We start from the raw sequence: 16,587 nt of genomic DNA on the forward strand, positions 1-16,587 counted from the left end.
ATATGAAAACTTATTGCCACACACACACACACATATATATATACACATACATATATACACACACATATATACACACATACATAAATATATATACACACATGTATATATATACACATATATAAAAATATATAAAACCTTTTAGAATGCCTTGTAAACTTGTACTGAAAGCATATCAGGTAATGACAATTGGAGTAAATAGGACTTTAACATGAGGTTTTATATAAAGTGACTAGGAGTTGTGCTGTGTTTAATCTTTGCTGTACCTATATTGTTTTCATTTCCGATGACATTAAATTTCATCGGTACTCATCAGAGAGAGTCTGCACCCTGCAGCTCATCTGCTAAATATCTACCATTATTATATTGGAGTAGTATTGGTGTTATTGTAAAGTGTGGCAGAGAGGATACAGTCATAAATTTATGATTAAATCTTATTATTTTCATGGGCTTCCGTCCCAGGACTGTGACATTTACAGGTGTTTCTTATCTTTTCTATGCCTTCTTAGGTGAGGCAGGAATGCTAGAGAAAAGAGGACTGGATTGGGAGGAATGCTCTCCTTCTAGCTGGAATAAAGTTCTGACAAAGTCATTTTTTTCTCCTAGAAGTTATGCCTTTTTATGGAGACTGTTGCTCTGGATATATTTTGCAAGGTTTACTCCCCTTACCTACTGAACCATGAGGGAGTCTTTCTTAAATCTTTACCATTAAAACTTAAAGAGTTCCTTGCATTTCTTGGTGTAGGCTCTGCCCTAAGATTACAGTCCCATGAAATTTTTCATTCCTGTACTAATCCACACTCAGCTTTCAGCAGTTCATCAAAATTCCCATTTAAGTCTTTCTACCAATTTATGCCCCCAGCAGCTTCTGCTGCAGTTAAGTACATCTTGTCTGTAACACTCCGTGTTTGCCTGTTTCTACAGATTTGGTGTAGTGGTTTACCCTGTGACCAACATTATCTGATAACTCCAAGGAAATGCTTTGATTTTTAGTTTATTTGGCATTTTCTTGTTTCAAGAATAAGAGTGATGACTTCAAATATCTTTACATATCAGAGCTAAAACTGAGCACATTGGGAGTCAAGATCATCCAGAACTCCTGGAAGTTACCTCCATGATTCTCAACTCTCCAATCAACCTTATGTTAACAACAAGCAAATATATAATCAAACAATACATGCTCACTAAAATCTATTAAAGCTTTCTTTTTTTAACTGAGTACCAGAGACTTAAAGATCTCATAGTCAATGTTTTTTCATTTATGAATCCTGGGCACAAAATTGCTTTGGGTATTTTTTCTAACTATTCATCTGACAAATATTGTGCTTGCAAAACATTAAGTCAACAAATGTCTCTAGTCAGTATACAATGTATAAAATCAAATACAAAGTGAGGGAGAAAACTTTTGGTTTTGTATATTAACTGCTGATCAGTAACCAAAAGATGATTTTGAAATCCAAAAGAGAGATTGATCATTATTATTTTCTTAAAAATGTTGCCACATCAAAGAAAAAAGTACAGAATTGCAAGATTGGAAATGAGAACTGAAACCAACATAATTTCCTATCTCTGAGTTAAATAACACTGAGAATGGAGATATTTTTCTATCTCTCTGTTAAATAGCACAAAAAACAAGCAAAATAACATAGCTACTTGCTCCAGAATATTCTTCTTCAAGAAAGAATGCAAACAACTGAAATTACTTAAATACTATGAGCAATAGGCATGCTTACCAAGCTTTGTTCAGGAGCCTTACCAGTTTTGCTCAGTAACCCAAAGCTATTATGTCGTAAATTCTGCCCAGTCACAGTTTCTCATGTTCCAAAACCCACTTTAAAATCCACCAGTCCCACCCCTAAAACCCTCTATAGATCCTCTCTCTAATTCTCCCTACTGAGCCATCACCAAGACCTATGAAGGTGGTGACACAGTTTGGATGTTCACCCTCTCTAAATCTCATGTGGAAATATGATCTTTAATGTTGGAGTTGGGGCATGGTGGGAGGTGTTTGGGTGTGGGGACAGATCCCTTATGAGTGGCCTTCCTTGTGGTAATGAATGAGTTCTTGCACTATTAGTTCACTAGAGAGCTGGTTGTTTAAAAGAGCCTGGCATCTCTCTCTTGTTCTTTCTCTTACCATGGGACATGCCTGCTCCCCCTTCACTTTCCACCCTGAGTAAAAGCTTCCCGTGGTCCTAACCAGAAGCAGTTGCTAGTGCCATGCTTCTTACACAGCCTGTGGAACCATGAGCCAAATGAACCTCTCTTCTTTATAAGTTACCCAGTCTCACATATTCCTTTATAGCAACACAAAACAGACTAACACATATTCTACTTCACTGAAATAAATCTAACAATCTTAGCTTTGCTTGATCAATAAGTGTATTTAAAGATCTTTTGGGAAATTGATAATTGACAAAAGAAGTTGAAAAGGGAACTGAATGTAGCATATTTTAAGGCCTGTAGCATAGTTTACGTTGTAGAGTCTAGTATTGCTCTTGCATTTTTTTTTTTAAGTAGCCCTAAATCCTTTCTAGTAACAGGAAACCTATCATACTTATTTTCCTTGTTTTCTTCTAAGACAAACCTGTCAAAAACTTCTCCCTTATTTGGCTAAATTCCATCTCCTTTTTTACATTAACCACTGGAAAGCTCATAAACCCTCTTGCATAATGTGTGATGATTTATGCCTTTTATATGCACTTTCCTGAAAAACAAATGCAATAATAGTTCTCCTCTTGAGAAGCCTAAAGAGAAGCTTAAAGAGGAAGGTAACTTATGACTGTTTTGACATATTTTAAAAATATAGATGGCTCCTTAAAGACCTCAAATGGACAACAAAACATTTTAACAAAATCTGAGGAGATATCTACTTATGGGATTTATTATCAAAGATCTAATTTCCAGTGACAGCCATTCTCAAATATTATTTGAGATCACTGTAAATTAAGTAAGCAAGCCACAATCAGAGTCTAGAAAAAGCTTCCCTCCATCTCTACTTACTATTTTTTTTTTTTTTGGTCACCACTTCTTAAATCCACAGAGCACAGACAGCTTGGGAAATGATTTTCATGTCAAGACATAATTGCATTATAGGCTGATATGTAAATCATTTTCTTAAGTTAGGTAAGTTATGCTATGCCACTGATCAATAGTGACTGCATTTATTTCTCTTTTTCATTATGTTTACATATTCATAACATACCACTTTGTGCCTACATTTCTAAGTCCACATATACTATTTTAAAAGCTCAAGATCTGTTGGGACAATGTGGACTTGGTCATGATCTGGCTTCTCTGGGTCATTGTCGGGCAACTGGCCAAAGTGAGCCTGAACAGAAGAAAATCTGTGGAGAAACACATAGATTGACCACTTAACTGTCCACATATGCTGGCAAAGACACGGATTTGAATGACCTGCCCAGCTCCTTAACGTGCCTCTCCCCACTGGCCACATCTGAAAGCTCTTGATGTATCCACTGATAGGCTTGTGGGTCAAGACAGTAGTCCAAGGAATAGGAGAAGCACTGATTCAGAGGTTCTAACACTGTAATCTGCAAAGAACTGTGCTTCAAGGGATGATCAACAGTGAGTACCTCTGAGTCAACAAAACTTACTACAACCAAACAAGTGGTATATTTTTGTTTTCTTGTTTTACATAGTAATAGTTACACAGATTTTATCTGAATAAAAAGAAAAAATGCTTCTGATGAAACATTTGAAAACTAGTTATCTATTTCCATACTATAGGGACTTGTATCCAATTCAATGTAAGCTTTTTTCTATTCAAATTCATGCACCCCTTCAAGTCTATGTGCAGACCTGGATGGTGCACAGATCCCAGTCACAGATCCCTGTCTTATGACCACTGATGGCTCTGTTATCTGCCAACAGTCTTCCTTGACACGTGTTACCTGCCTTGTATATCTACATGTTGCTGTCTTACGTGCCTTTGGGCACCTTCTCCCTGGGACCCATCTGCCTAGCAGGTGACTCTCACAGCCTGGCCCTCAATGTCCTACTCCAATGGCCCTTTATCATCTATGGAGTCATTATCATATCTTCAGCAGGTCTTCCCTCACCATCTTTTCCACAATAGCAAATACATTTGGTTTGGCTCTGAGTCCCCATCCAAATCTCATCTGAAATTATAATGTCCACATGTCAGGCAAAGGACCTGGTGGGAGGCAATTGGATCATGGGAGTGGTTTCCTCCATGCTGTTCTCATGACAGTGACAGTTTTGGTTTTCTTTTTTTGACATCTGATGATTTAAAAGTGTTTGGCAGTTACTCCCTCATGCATTTTGTCTCTTATGCTGGCAGGGCCATGTAAGATGTACCTTGCTTTCCCTTCTCCTTCTGCCATAATTTTAAGTTTCCTAGGGCCTCCCCAGCCATGCAGATCTGTGAGTCAATTAAACCTACTTCCTTTATAAATTACCCAGTCTCAGGTGGTTCTTTATAGCAATGTGAAAATGGACTAATACATCCCCTTTGTTTCTTTCATTCTGCCAAGCTTTATTTGACTTTGCAATTACATGGAACTAACCACAATGTATATTAAATAATGTACTTATTTACTGTCACTCTCTTGCACTAAAATATAAACTCCATCCATTCAAGGACTTTGTTCCACTTTCTCCTAAATTACCAGTGCCAGGCAACTCAATAAATTAATTATATTAAAAAAAAAAAAAACTGTGGTTCTACTCTGCAACTTCCTAGATATCTTGTTGTTCTTTCTCTCATTAGCTGCATAAAGGATTGTTCGGGTTCTGTGTCATGGCCAGGTCCTTTTCACATAAGCCTCATTACAAACTCAATAGGAAGATCAAGAGATCAGCCTCCTTCTTTTTGAGAAAGGACATTCTGACTTATACCCTGTCTTGCTTTTGATCCATGGATTACTGACTTCTTTCCAATAAGTAGATGCCCATTCATGTTACACAAACAGAGGGATGGGAACTACTGCCTATTACCTTGTGTAAAGAATATCTGGTTCTGCCCACTGCCTTAGCACCCTATAACTACCCCTCAAGAAAAACAAAACATATGTCTGAAATGTTAAGAAATCCTAGGACTCTACACATTCCTATGAGATTGCATTGTAGTCAAATTACTGAAAGTAATTTAAAAATGTTTCTATCCTTACTCAAGTGCTAAGTCAAACCCCAGGTTAAGCCTTTGCTTCTTCTTTTAAAAACACACACATAACACTTTCCTCTCTTCTCTAGTTCTTAAATAACACATTGCTACACCAGAATGTCCCTAAACCCTTCATTCACAAATCTATAACTAAAACTGTCATGGATACCCAAACTTCATAGATCCTTCTTTGTCTTCCACTCCCTGGACCTCACTAACCTCACCTTCCTGAAAGAAGTTGCCAGCCTCACTTATGCCTGCCTATCTATCTATCTGTCATCTATCGATCCATCCATTATCTAATCATCTGTCTCCATATCTGTGATTTAGTTATACCTCACTCCAGAATTTAGTAGCTGAAAACAATCATTTTTATATTCTAAAATATCTCTTCCAAGACATTTATTTACTACAATGGGCAATATAATCACTTCAAAATGGAATGATCAGGAAGAAACCACCTTAGCCTCCTATTTTAGGTGATTACCACTAGCAAAAAGCTAACTTAGCATGATGGACTTCTAGATGTGATGCACTGAGAAGTAGCGCACATCATTCCTAAAATGCACAGCCTCAATCAAACCCAAGTTAATAAATGTTTTGTGAATAACTGTTCAGTGCTCTTCAAACGTGTCAAAACCATGAAAAACGAGGAAAGATTTAGGAGTCGGAATAGAGTGGAAAAGACTAAGGAGATCAAAACTAAATGCAGTGAATCTTGTATTGGATCTTGAAACATGAATGAAAATAGACACTAGTGAAAAAATGGTGAAATTTGGATAAGGTCTTTAGTGAGCAGTAACATACCAATATTAATTTCCTGGTTCTGGTCATTGCAGTGTGGTTCTATGTCATGACAATATTAGCGGAAGCTCATAGAGGTTTATGAAAACTTTCTATATTACTTTAGCAAGTTTTATATCAGTGTAAAGTATGTCAAAATAAAAAGCTGAAGAAAAACACACAAGGATTTATTATTTCTCACACTTCTGCAGTTTCTCTTGCTGATTCTTTTGTGTCCCATCTGAACTCACACACCAGGGGTAATTGCCTTGTAGGTTAGCTGAGCACTGGCTTGGCTGGGACATGAGGAAACTGGGAATCTCTCTCCGTGTGGTCTTTCATCCTGGGCTGCTTTGTCCTATGCCAAGAAATGGTTCCAGGAGGGCAAAACCATAAGCTGTAAGCCTCAACTTCCTTCCCTCGACAGCTGCACCTCATCACTTCTACCTTATTCTATTAGTCAAGATGGGTTTGAGTCCAGAGCAGATTAAAGGGGTAGAAAAATAGACATGAACTTTTGATGGGAGTAATCACAAAGGTTTGTGGACACAGGGAGATGTCTATGTCTATTCAGGCAGCTACAACAAAATATGATAGAAACTAGTGGCTTATAAATAACAACCATTAATTTCTTACAGTTTTGGAGGCTGGAAGTCCAAGATCGAGCTGCTGGCAGATTCGGTGTTTCATGAGGGCCCATTCTTCAAAGACAGTGCCTTCTTGATTTATCCACACTTGGTGGAAAGGGCTAACTAGCTCTCTGCAGTCTCTTTTATAAGGACACTAATCCCATTCAAGGCTTTGGCAACCAAATCTAATTACCTCTCAATATTGCCCCTGTTATATTAATATCGCTGATGTCAGGCTTCAGATTTTAACCTACGGATTTTGAGGAAACAGAAACATTGAGATCATGGCAAGAGGCATAATCTGTCGAAGCCATTGTTGTAGAAATCTGTAATGAGTCACACTGAGCTGCACCAGGATACTCAGGTAACTGAAGGCCAGAGACTGGATGCCTCTGCCCCAACCACAGTCAGCTCTTGCTGCAGCCCTTGGAGATTGTGGGCCTCCTCTCACCCTGAATCACCCTTTATCATGCAAAAATCCTCATGGAATAAAAAATAATCCCACCCATACATCTCCTTGAAGAATACATTGTATGTGTATGTATGCAAGTATGTGTGGAGATTTATTTTGTGTTTTTAGGTTTATTTTACTTAGTAGTAGCAAACCTGATTTTCTCATCATTAGTTTAAATTTTATTTCCCAAAGCTCAATTCTGCGTTGAATGCAACACAGATGATTTCTGGGTATGTGTAACACTAACAGCTGGAGTGGGGAGGGCAGTGAGGAGTTCACTGCTTCACTATAGTATTCACCACAGATAATTCAAAGAGTAGATCAGCAAGACATTTATAAATTTAAGTGGCCTTCCTATTTTTCCTAGGGTTTCGCTGTGTTACAAACAGAAAAATATTTTGCTTAATATCAAATTAAATGGAGGATAGAATTAACAAGAAAACAAAAATCAATAGTTTTCTGTAAAGCACAGAGGAAATCAATAGAAATTGGAAGGAGAACTTATTATCTATATAGAGAATAATCAGAGTTGAGAAGAAATTCTGCCATTAGATAATTGATAAGAGCAAACTAATGTCTCACAGATGGGATTGTTATTTATGATTTGACACTCAAAGGGGTATTACATTCAGAGCTTCCAATTGTAGGACCCAATAGAAAGAATCATCTGTACACACTTCATTCTAATTGAATTTGGTGTTCAAATAGAAATAAAAGTGAGTTCTACCAAAATACAAGAACTCTTCGTCTATCTGAGCTCCAAAATAAGGCTAATGCCATTTTCACTGTTTACCATATATTTTGATGCTATGTAAAAACAGGGTATATTACTTCTTATCCATGCAAATGGAACAGCAGTTTCTACTTTTGTCTAAGTCTCCCCAAGACTTAATGTGTCAGGAATTTTATGTACCCGTGGCCAGCTTCATCTTTCTTCCAGACAGAGCAATAAAATGTGGAATCACAGCCAATAGGGTCCCATGCAGTTTGTGATGTTAATTACCTTCAAAACTTTAAAGTCAGGGTAACCTTTCAAAGGAGAAGTATCTCTAATTTTAAATGATGTTAATATTTCTTCTAGTTACCACACTTCATTTATGCCTTTAGCCTGAAAAACTGAAAGCCTTTGATACAGGAAATGAGAAAAGCCCTCTGCTTTCATTTCAGGAGTTGGAAGATGAAGATAATGTCAATGCAGCTAACTGCTAATGCAGTGAAGGGTTATGATATAAATGGTTTTGAGAAAATAAAACTCTTGATGTCTAGGTATATAGATTCTAATATACATCAGTTTAAATACAGCAAGTCTACAGAGCAATGTTTTATCTAACAGGTAAAATTAAAGATGTTTACTGAATATAGTTTGTGTTCAATAAAAGTTTCAATTGATTAATAAATAAAAAGGCTAGTGCAGGTTACTTTCTCCAGAGACATTTAGGTTACAAATATGCTTTTACATAACTTCATCTATTGCATTAAATTATGCATTTATGTTTAATAAGATAGGTTGGTTGAACATCGGATTGAAAATTTAACTCTTGTTTATAAAGTCCAACTTTTAAGGCTTTCATTATACTTTTCTTTAGAATCAAATCTGAGAATTGTTTTTCTTGCTAAAGTATCATAGAATATCTCTTCTCCTTATGTTGAAAAATAAGGTCCATATGATCAATCTGTAGATAATAATTGCCCAAGTAGAGTATAATGACCTGGTTACTATAGGAAAATAGAAACAAAATAGAATATAGGAATCCTGACCTCTGAAAGTTTGCATATTTTTAAAGGACAGCCAAGGCTAATGTAAAAACACAAAAATCAAATATATTAACAAATCTGTGAAAAAACAAAATGTATAAATTCTGAAAAAAATGCAAACATATGCACATGCACAGAAACACTTCAAGGGGAGCTAACTTTTCTAAACGAAGTTGAAGAAAGGAAGGGAGGAATGAAGCAGAGAGGTAGAGAGGGAAAGAAAGAAGAGAGAACAAGAGGGATCTCAGTGGTGTCACACAATAACGATTTGTTTGTCCATTATGTCACGATGCTCTGCTCTGTTCAGTCAGTCATGGACTCAGGTTTCTACTATCTTTTTTCTCTAGTCCTCTGTGAGTCATGAAGATATCACTATTAAACTAAATAAGTAGGACAGAGAAGCTTGAATATGGAATAATTAGAACATGGAATATTGTAGAGCGTGTTTTCTGTGTGCCTGGTTTGGGAATAGCATAGATCACTTTTACCCATATTCCACTGGCCAAGACAGCCCACAGTGATCATTGCCTCCTGGTCTTCATGCCCTTATGATATCCCTCACCTTGCATCTGTCTAAAGTGATGGTACAATTTCTGAGATTAGATTATAAGAGATTTCTGTTTCCATTCAAAGCTTGCCTTGTCTTGAATCACTCACTCATGTTGTGAGCCGCCCTAGGGAGAAACCCACATATTAAGAAATTTCTATTAGATAGCCATCAAGGAAAAAACAATTGCCATGTGAGTCGGCTTGGAAGCAGATTCTCCAATTCCAGATGAGTTTTGAGATGACAGCATCCCCAGTCGACAGCTTGACTGCAACCTAGTGAGAGACCTGAAGCCAGAACCATGTTACTGAGCCACATGGAATTCTTGGATCCCTTGACTGCCAGGAACTCTGTGAGATAATAACTGTATGATGCTTTGAACTCCTGAGGTTTGAGTAACTTATTACACAGCAAGAGGTAACAAATATGCATGACCTCACTCAACTGAAAGAGAGGCTGGAAAATGACTTCCAGTTGTGTGTCCAAGAGGAAAGCAGATAGGGTTTAGTGTCCACAGCTGTCTGTACCGCACTCAATATCCACCCTGGGCAGGTCTCAGGGTCAATGAGACTTGTAACTTCCCCTCAGGAGCTCCTATGCACAGCACAGCCCCAGAAGCATCACCCAAATTCTCCACATGCTCTTAGCCTTTTCCAGGTATTCTGATAACCATGCAAGTGGCCCCTATAAGGAATGCCAGAATGAATGGTGCCTGTGTTTCCAGATCTCAGTCTTATTTTCTCCTAGGTTGATAGTAGAGACTTTGATCTTGTCTAGGGGAATCTAGGAGCACTCAGAACTCCAGACTGGAAGAAATGCCCCTGCTCTGATGCACAGCCAGATCCTTGTACTTAACCTTTGAACTTTAAGAGTTTCATCGGGTCTTTACAAGACGAAAGATAATCCATAATAGGCCGGGAGCCCTGGAACACATTTTTCTCAGGCCTGGAGGCCTCCAGTGATTACTCAAAGAATAAACATGAGATAGCTTTATCCATGTGCTTTCCATTGGATATTGCATAACTCCATAAGAATGCAACACATATTTCTGATGGGTAATTTCTCATGAATATTTTTCAGGTAATCAGTTTTCACTCATCATACCTATAATCTTTCCTGTAGTTAAAAACACTGTATAATTCCTCTACATATTTTCTTTAAATAATGCAAATTTTTGACACTACATATAAAACTACTAAAATCTTTTTGATGCCCCTCATTGGCCTCATCTGTGATTTTCTCACTTCTCCCTAAACTGATGGAAACCATAGTTCTTCCAAGGACTTGACATCAATCTTTCACATCTTAATGAGAATTGAGTTTATTATATAAAATGTATTACCTTGAAATACATAATTCTAAAATTTTGCATCTTACCCAAGAAGTTGTAGTGACACTGTTACTATCCCATTCAGATCCCCTTTTCCAGGTAGCTGGTTGTTCGGTTTTGTAGTGGGCTGTGAATGTTGGATATTATTGGCTCTCAACTCCTTCCTTTTCCAGTCCTCTGCAGATAGGAGCCACCTTACCTGGGAGATTCTGCCTTCCCATCCCAGGAGCAGCTCACAGCCAATGACTGACTAATACAAGAACATAAAATCTTCCCCCTTTAACTCAAGAAGGGATAATTCTGTGGTCCCAATCATACTCCAGAACTCCCTGTGGGGTCAAACTGAAACTAGGCTTCAGTTGAGCCACTTGCTTGTCTAGCTTCCTTCCCCTACCCTCTCCTGCTTCCTGCACTCTCTAAGAGGGTTCTCCCTCAATAAATCTCTTGCGCAAAAGCCTCGTCTCTGTCTCTGCTTCTAGAAACTCTAAGACAGAATGTTTAGATATTATTGAACAGAAAAGCTAGCAAAAGGAAGACTAAATGGCTTTTCTGGCCTCTGGAAATAATAAGGAAAATGGATTCCCATTGTGCCTATATATTGAACTAGGTCAGAACATTGGGGTAGTTGTCATCACTTACCATTAGGGAAAATAAACTGACAAAATAAAAAGAAAGAAAGCAACACTACCATCAAAAATTGTGGTTCTCTCCTCCTATTGGTAGGACTAGTCCACGTTGAAATAGAAATAAGAGAATTGTAAAGTGGAAATACAGTTTAGAGTAAGAAGATCTAAGCTCACCATTCTTGTTTTATAACCTGGGAATTTTGACTTCACTAAGTCTACCTTAATGTCTGTAAAATGGGGTAAAAAATGCTTTGTTGTCTGTCTTTTATTACAGAAGCAAAAATAAATAACATAGGAGGGTGGGACATGGATTACTATTCTTATAGCGAAAGTTGAATTATTAAATTCAACTTTGCCCTTTATTACTAAGTGCCTTTAATTTCCCCAATAGCATTTTTAGAGTCTCACATTTTATTGTGTGCGTTTCCTCCAGAGTGAGGAATTAAGATTGTCTTGAATTACAGGAAAGAGTTTATAAACAACACATTGATTAAAAACTAAAGTGACTTTAAAAATATTTACCCCTGAACTTGGCCATGTAAATGTATATTCTACTCCTGAAAACCTATACATGTATTTTAGTGTGCTGCCAATCTTTAGCATCTTTGGAAATTACATCTATCGGTGTGGAATTCTCACCTGAGGCCTGGTCTTTCCACAAATGTAGTCTGAGGGCCTGCTATGTGACTGAAAACGTGCTAAGCAGTAGACATGATGTTTAAATCAAAAATTTTATTTATGATTAATATTTGTCTATGATTAATATTTGATAATTAATTTGATTTTCCCATGAAATCTAATAATCACAGGGAATCAAGTCTCTTAGAAAAATTTGGAACTAAGAAATAGGTGATTACACTTTGTATCAAATATGAGTTGATTGGAATACAATGAAACTGATTTTTTCAATAAGGCTGGCAAATTTGATGTAAAGTGAGTTCCAGACTAAGGGAAAACTAATATTTATAGAACACTTAACATGTTCCAATAATTATATTTTCCAAACATCACTTTAGGGAATTCTCTCAAAAGCCCGTCATTTGTACTTGCCAATGAGATTCAGTGATTATAACAGATCAGTTTGCTAGGATTTGGCCATGGCAGATATAATCTCACATTGCTCTCATTTCAAAGTCAAAGACCGTGTTCTTTCAGTTACAGCAGTAACATATCCCTGGGGGTTTCAAACGTTCTATGAGCAAAAGCAATAAAATTGAAATATTTACGTAGCTTCCCAAGGGAACCACTTAGAAATAAGAAAACATAGGAGATCAGTCAGTTTTCAATTGTTTATAAAAGAACATCATTCTTTTTGATAAGCGTACCTTGCACTTTCATGCAATAAGAAGAGTAACTTTCATTCCCACAAAAGACAGCAAATTCCAGCTGAAGAATGATGAGATGAGATTTACAGTGGATTACCTGACGGAAATCACTAGACAGTTACTCCGAGGTGATGGGATTACAAACTTTAAAGCACTTCAAACCCATGGTTGTTTGCCACATTTGTGATTTCACTTGAGCAACAACCTAAGCCCTGTCCAAAAATGACACTACCCTTAAACACTATTTGTTGTAATACAGAGAGTTTCCCAGCACTAAAAACAAAAATCTCCAAATAGGTAATGTTTCTTTGTTCTTCCATAGCATTGTCAATACCAAAACCCAATCAGCCAGCCCCTATGCCATGCCCACTTCTTAGAATCAAATTGGTGAGATAATAGCAAAAACCATCATTTGTTACAAATTCACGATGTATGTTATTATATTCCATGCTCTTAATACAGGAACGAGGTGGACATTATTATCATACCTCTTTTACAGCTGAGGTTTACAGAATGTAAGGATTTTTCATACAACACATATTTGTAAGCAATGAATGCAGGATTTGAACCTAGTGGTGTCCAACCACAATTCTTCATTTTTTATCTATTATACTATAATTTTATCATCACTGCAAGAAAAGTAAAAATAATTTTTAAAAACATAAAAAGTAAATATAAAGGTTATACATATCAACTTAGTACCACAGCACAAAAAACATGGGTTACACAGTGCCAAAGATGTGGGAGGATAATGAGGGCCCTTGGATTTTGGGAGTCTGTGTCAGACTCCATAGAAAATAGTAAAGGGTTCTTGAGAAGACTTTTTCTGTCCTCAACTGAAATAATAATTTATCACTCAACACTTTTCACTCTGGTTTGTAGATAAAATTTTTGTCCTTAATTAAAAATATTATAATTGTTCTTTCAACAAATAGCAAGTTATAGAAGCATGAGTACTGGCCTTTCTTAGCACAATATTCTGCCATTAACCTATCAATTGTCCTCTTCAGCCCACTTTTTTCTTCTTGATGCAAGACTGGCCCAAATAACGGAACCAGCAATTCGAAAAGGCTCAGGCACACTTACGGAGCATTCCTGGGTGCCAAGCATTGTGCATAATACCTCAGAAACATCCCAGTGTGTTCTCTTGGTGGTCCATTATCTGTATTTTCCAAATAAGGGATGTAAAGGATAAAATACCTGTGTAGTCCTTAGAAAATTAAAAAAAAAAAGTTTCTTCCCAAAGTTTCTTTTCGTGAAATCTCCTGAATCTACCTTTCTTCTTGTCTTAGAAACGAGCTGGATATGGCTCATTTGTGGTGCCAGAGAGAGAAAATATATTCACTTCTGGGATTCTAATGTGAGGTTGTGCCCCTCCTGCCCACCCACTTTATTTTCCAGGGAAAGATTTGACCATCCTCTCCTCAGTTCAGCAGTGGCCAGCCCATGTACTCGTTTGAGACAAAGCAATGAAAAATCTCGCATGTCTTGTTTCTCTCATTTCAATTCTCCTTGGGAGAATGGGATTGTACTTATGGTAAACCTAATATTGCTTTTCTGCTTTCATGAGTTTCAGTAAAGTCTCCCTTTGAATTTCCTGGAAGTAGAGACTACATATTATTGATTTTTATTCCTCTAGTTCCTAATTTAATATCTGGCGCATGATCTATACACCATAAATATGAATTTGATTCTATAAAAAGTCACTTATGTGATTTGGATGTTTAAATTATGTAACATGGGCAAGGGCATTCATTTTATATGAAAGAGAAGGCTTAAGAAAAATCATTATTACTAAAGTCAGGGGATCTGTTACCTTTAAGGTGAAGGAAAAATCTCCCACAGGCAAAAGACACACAGGAGTTTTTCGAGGTGCTGTCAATATTTTATTACTTGATTTGCATGGTAGGTACCCAAATGCTCAGTTGCTAATTGTTATTTTTTCCATAACCACTTTTCTGTATGCTTTATAGATTTTATGAAATATACCATATATGTATAAAATCGATGAAGCAGAGATGTGTTTGCACAATTTAAGGGAAATTATAAACCAAACACTGTGTAATCTCTAAACCACATGTGTTACCACCAAGCTAAAATAAAAAAGAAACAAAAAAAAAAGGTGATTTAAATTAAAACGTCCCTAGACAAAGTAATTATCTGACTTAACTTCCGATGTCCATGTACATGATTCTTCCTTGTGAGGACAAGAAAGGGAGTGACACAGTGAATTTGGAAAAAGAGTATCAATAATGGGATTGAAGGACAAGAAGAAATAGTTCTTGGTTTATAGGTTTGGGCAGCAACTATTCTGTCTATGTGAGCAATGAAGAGATATGTACTCCTCTCAGTAGGATGGCTGCTCTCTCCTCATAGGGGATAAACGATAAATGGAAGTCAGACTAGGGAGAGGAGCGTGTTAGATGATGGTGGTTTTGATAAACCTGATAATTTCAGGTGAAAAATTAGATCTCCCAGATTAAGATTATGATACTCTAATAATGCTGTAATATTTCTTAAAGAAAAACATGGGGAGCTAAATATTGGCAAGTGTCACACAAAAATTATTGATATACTGATCATCTTTAAAGGTTACTGTGTTTATAAATCATAACTGTTATGGAGCTGATTGGTATTACAAACCAACTTTATGAACTATAGTGGCTCGACATTATTTCCTTTGTTCTTCTCTATGAGTTAATTTATGTGACAGGCTGTGTTTTTGAAGGTCAGGGCTTTAGAATGTATCAGAGTAAACAACTATCCTGCTGTAATAAAATTCCTACACCTATTTGCTGAATGAATCCTTCTTGGAAGGAGACAATTCTGAATGGAATGGCTCTCTACTTAGAAAGCTAATAATTAAACACATTTCCACCAGTGGATCAAGACCCATGGTTATGGATATTATTATCCCCTGTAGAGAATATGTTCCACTTTCTCATGTTTAAATTCAGAAGACCAATGGAATGGAAACATAGAATTAACCTGATTGAAGCAGAAAGCATTCTAGAGTAAAACCTCTCATTCTCCTGGTCTGTCTTAATGGGAAATCAAAGTGATTTGTGTTGTGTGGAGATGATTACTGATGGGTAATTATTCTAAAATATCTCTTTTGAATCCTTTACATGGCAATCAAGGAAGAATGTGAGAGGTTAGGCATTACATTACAGGGCTATCAGCAGCATATAATTTCTTTATTATGCATAAAAATGAATAGCAATACCTACTGAAGGAGCTCTTGAATTTTCTTTGTGAAATCTGGAGTACACATGGGTCTCTGAGCCTTAGTAGAGAATATGTGGTTACAAAGACAGAAGCAAAGATTCTCTCTTCTTTCTAATAATCATGTGACTGAACCTCAGTTTTCTCATCTATAAAACAGGAATAATGATCCTCTCTTCTTGGGGCTGTTATGTGAACTGCATTATGTAATGTCACAAGCTGCTTATTTTTGTGTCTAGCATATAATACAAGACACTCAACAAATGGCAGCCCTTATTATGGCTGTTAGTAGTAGTAATAGTAGTAGTAGCAGTAGTAGTAGTAACTATTAGTACTTCTTGCACTGCTAATTTTGGCCACAGCTTACCTAATTGAGGTAGAAATAAACTAATTTGAGATGGATGTCTCAATTGGATATTTTATTTTGTTATGAAGTCATTGACACAGAGTTAAAACTAACACACATTATTAAGGTAAGTTTTAAAACTGTTGTAGGAGAGAGTCTATCACAATATTTTCCTAAGAGTATCTTCTATTTCACCATGGTAAATTATTCATCAGTTTCTTTTAGAGTGGCATGTGCTATTTGAATGTGGCAACCAGCTTTACATAAATTAACATATTTATGTACACATCCCAACACTGAAGCCTCTAATTTTTTGGGGAAAATATGTACCTTTTAAAAATCTATTATGAAGGCTTGTCAAAAACAGATGAAGTGCTACAAATTGTTACTATTTGTGTTCTCTTTTTTTCCTCAACATAAAAAG

General features: G+C 36.6%; 1 long non-coding RNA gene across 2 annotated transcripts in view; it reads left to right on the plus strand.

Moving 5' to 3' along the window:
• Positions 1-16,587, plus strand: part of LOC144582456 (uncharacterized) — a 623,889-nt gene that overhangs the window by 451,230 nt on the left and 156,072 nt on the right. The gene's annotated exons all lie outside the window — the stretch shown is intronic.

The sequence above is a fragment of the Callithrix jacchus genome, chromosome 5 (assembly GCF_049354715.1).
Source record: "Callithrix jacchus isolate 240 chromosome 5, calJac240_pri, whole genome shotgun sequence".
In the NCBI taxonomy this organism is placed as follows: Eukaryota; Metazoa; Chordata; class Mammalia; order Primates; family Cebidae; genus Callithrix; species Callithrix jacchus.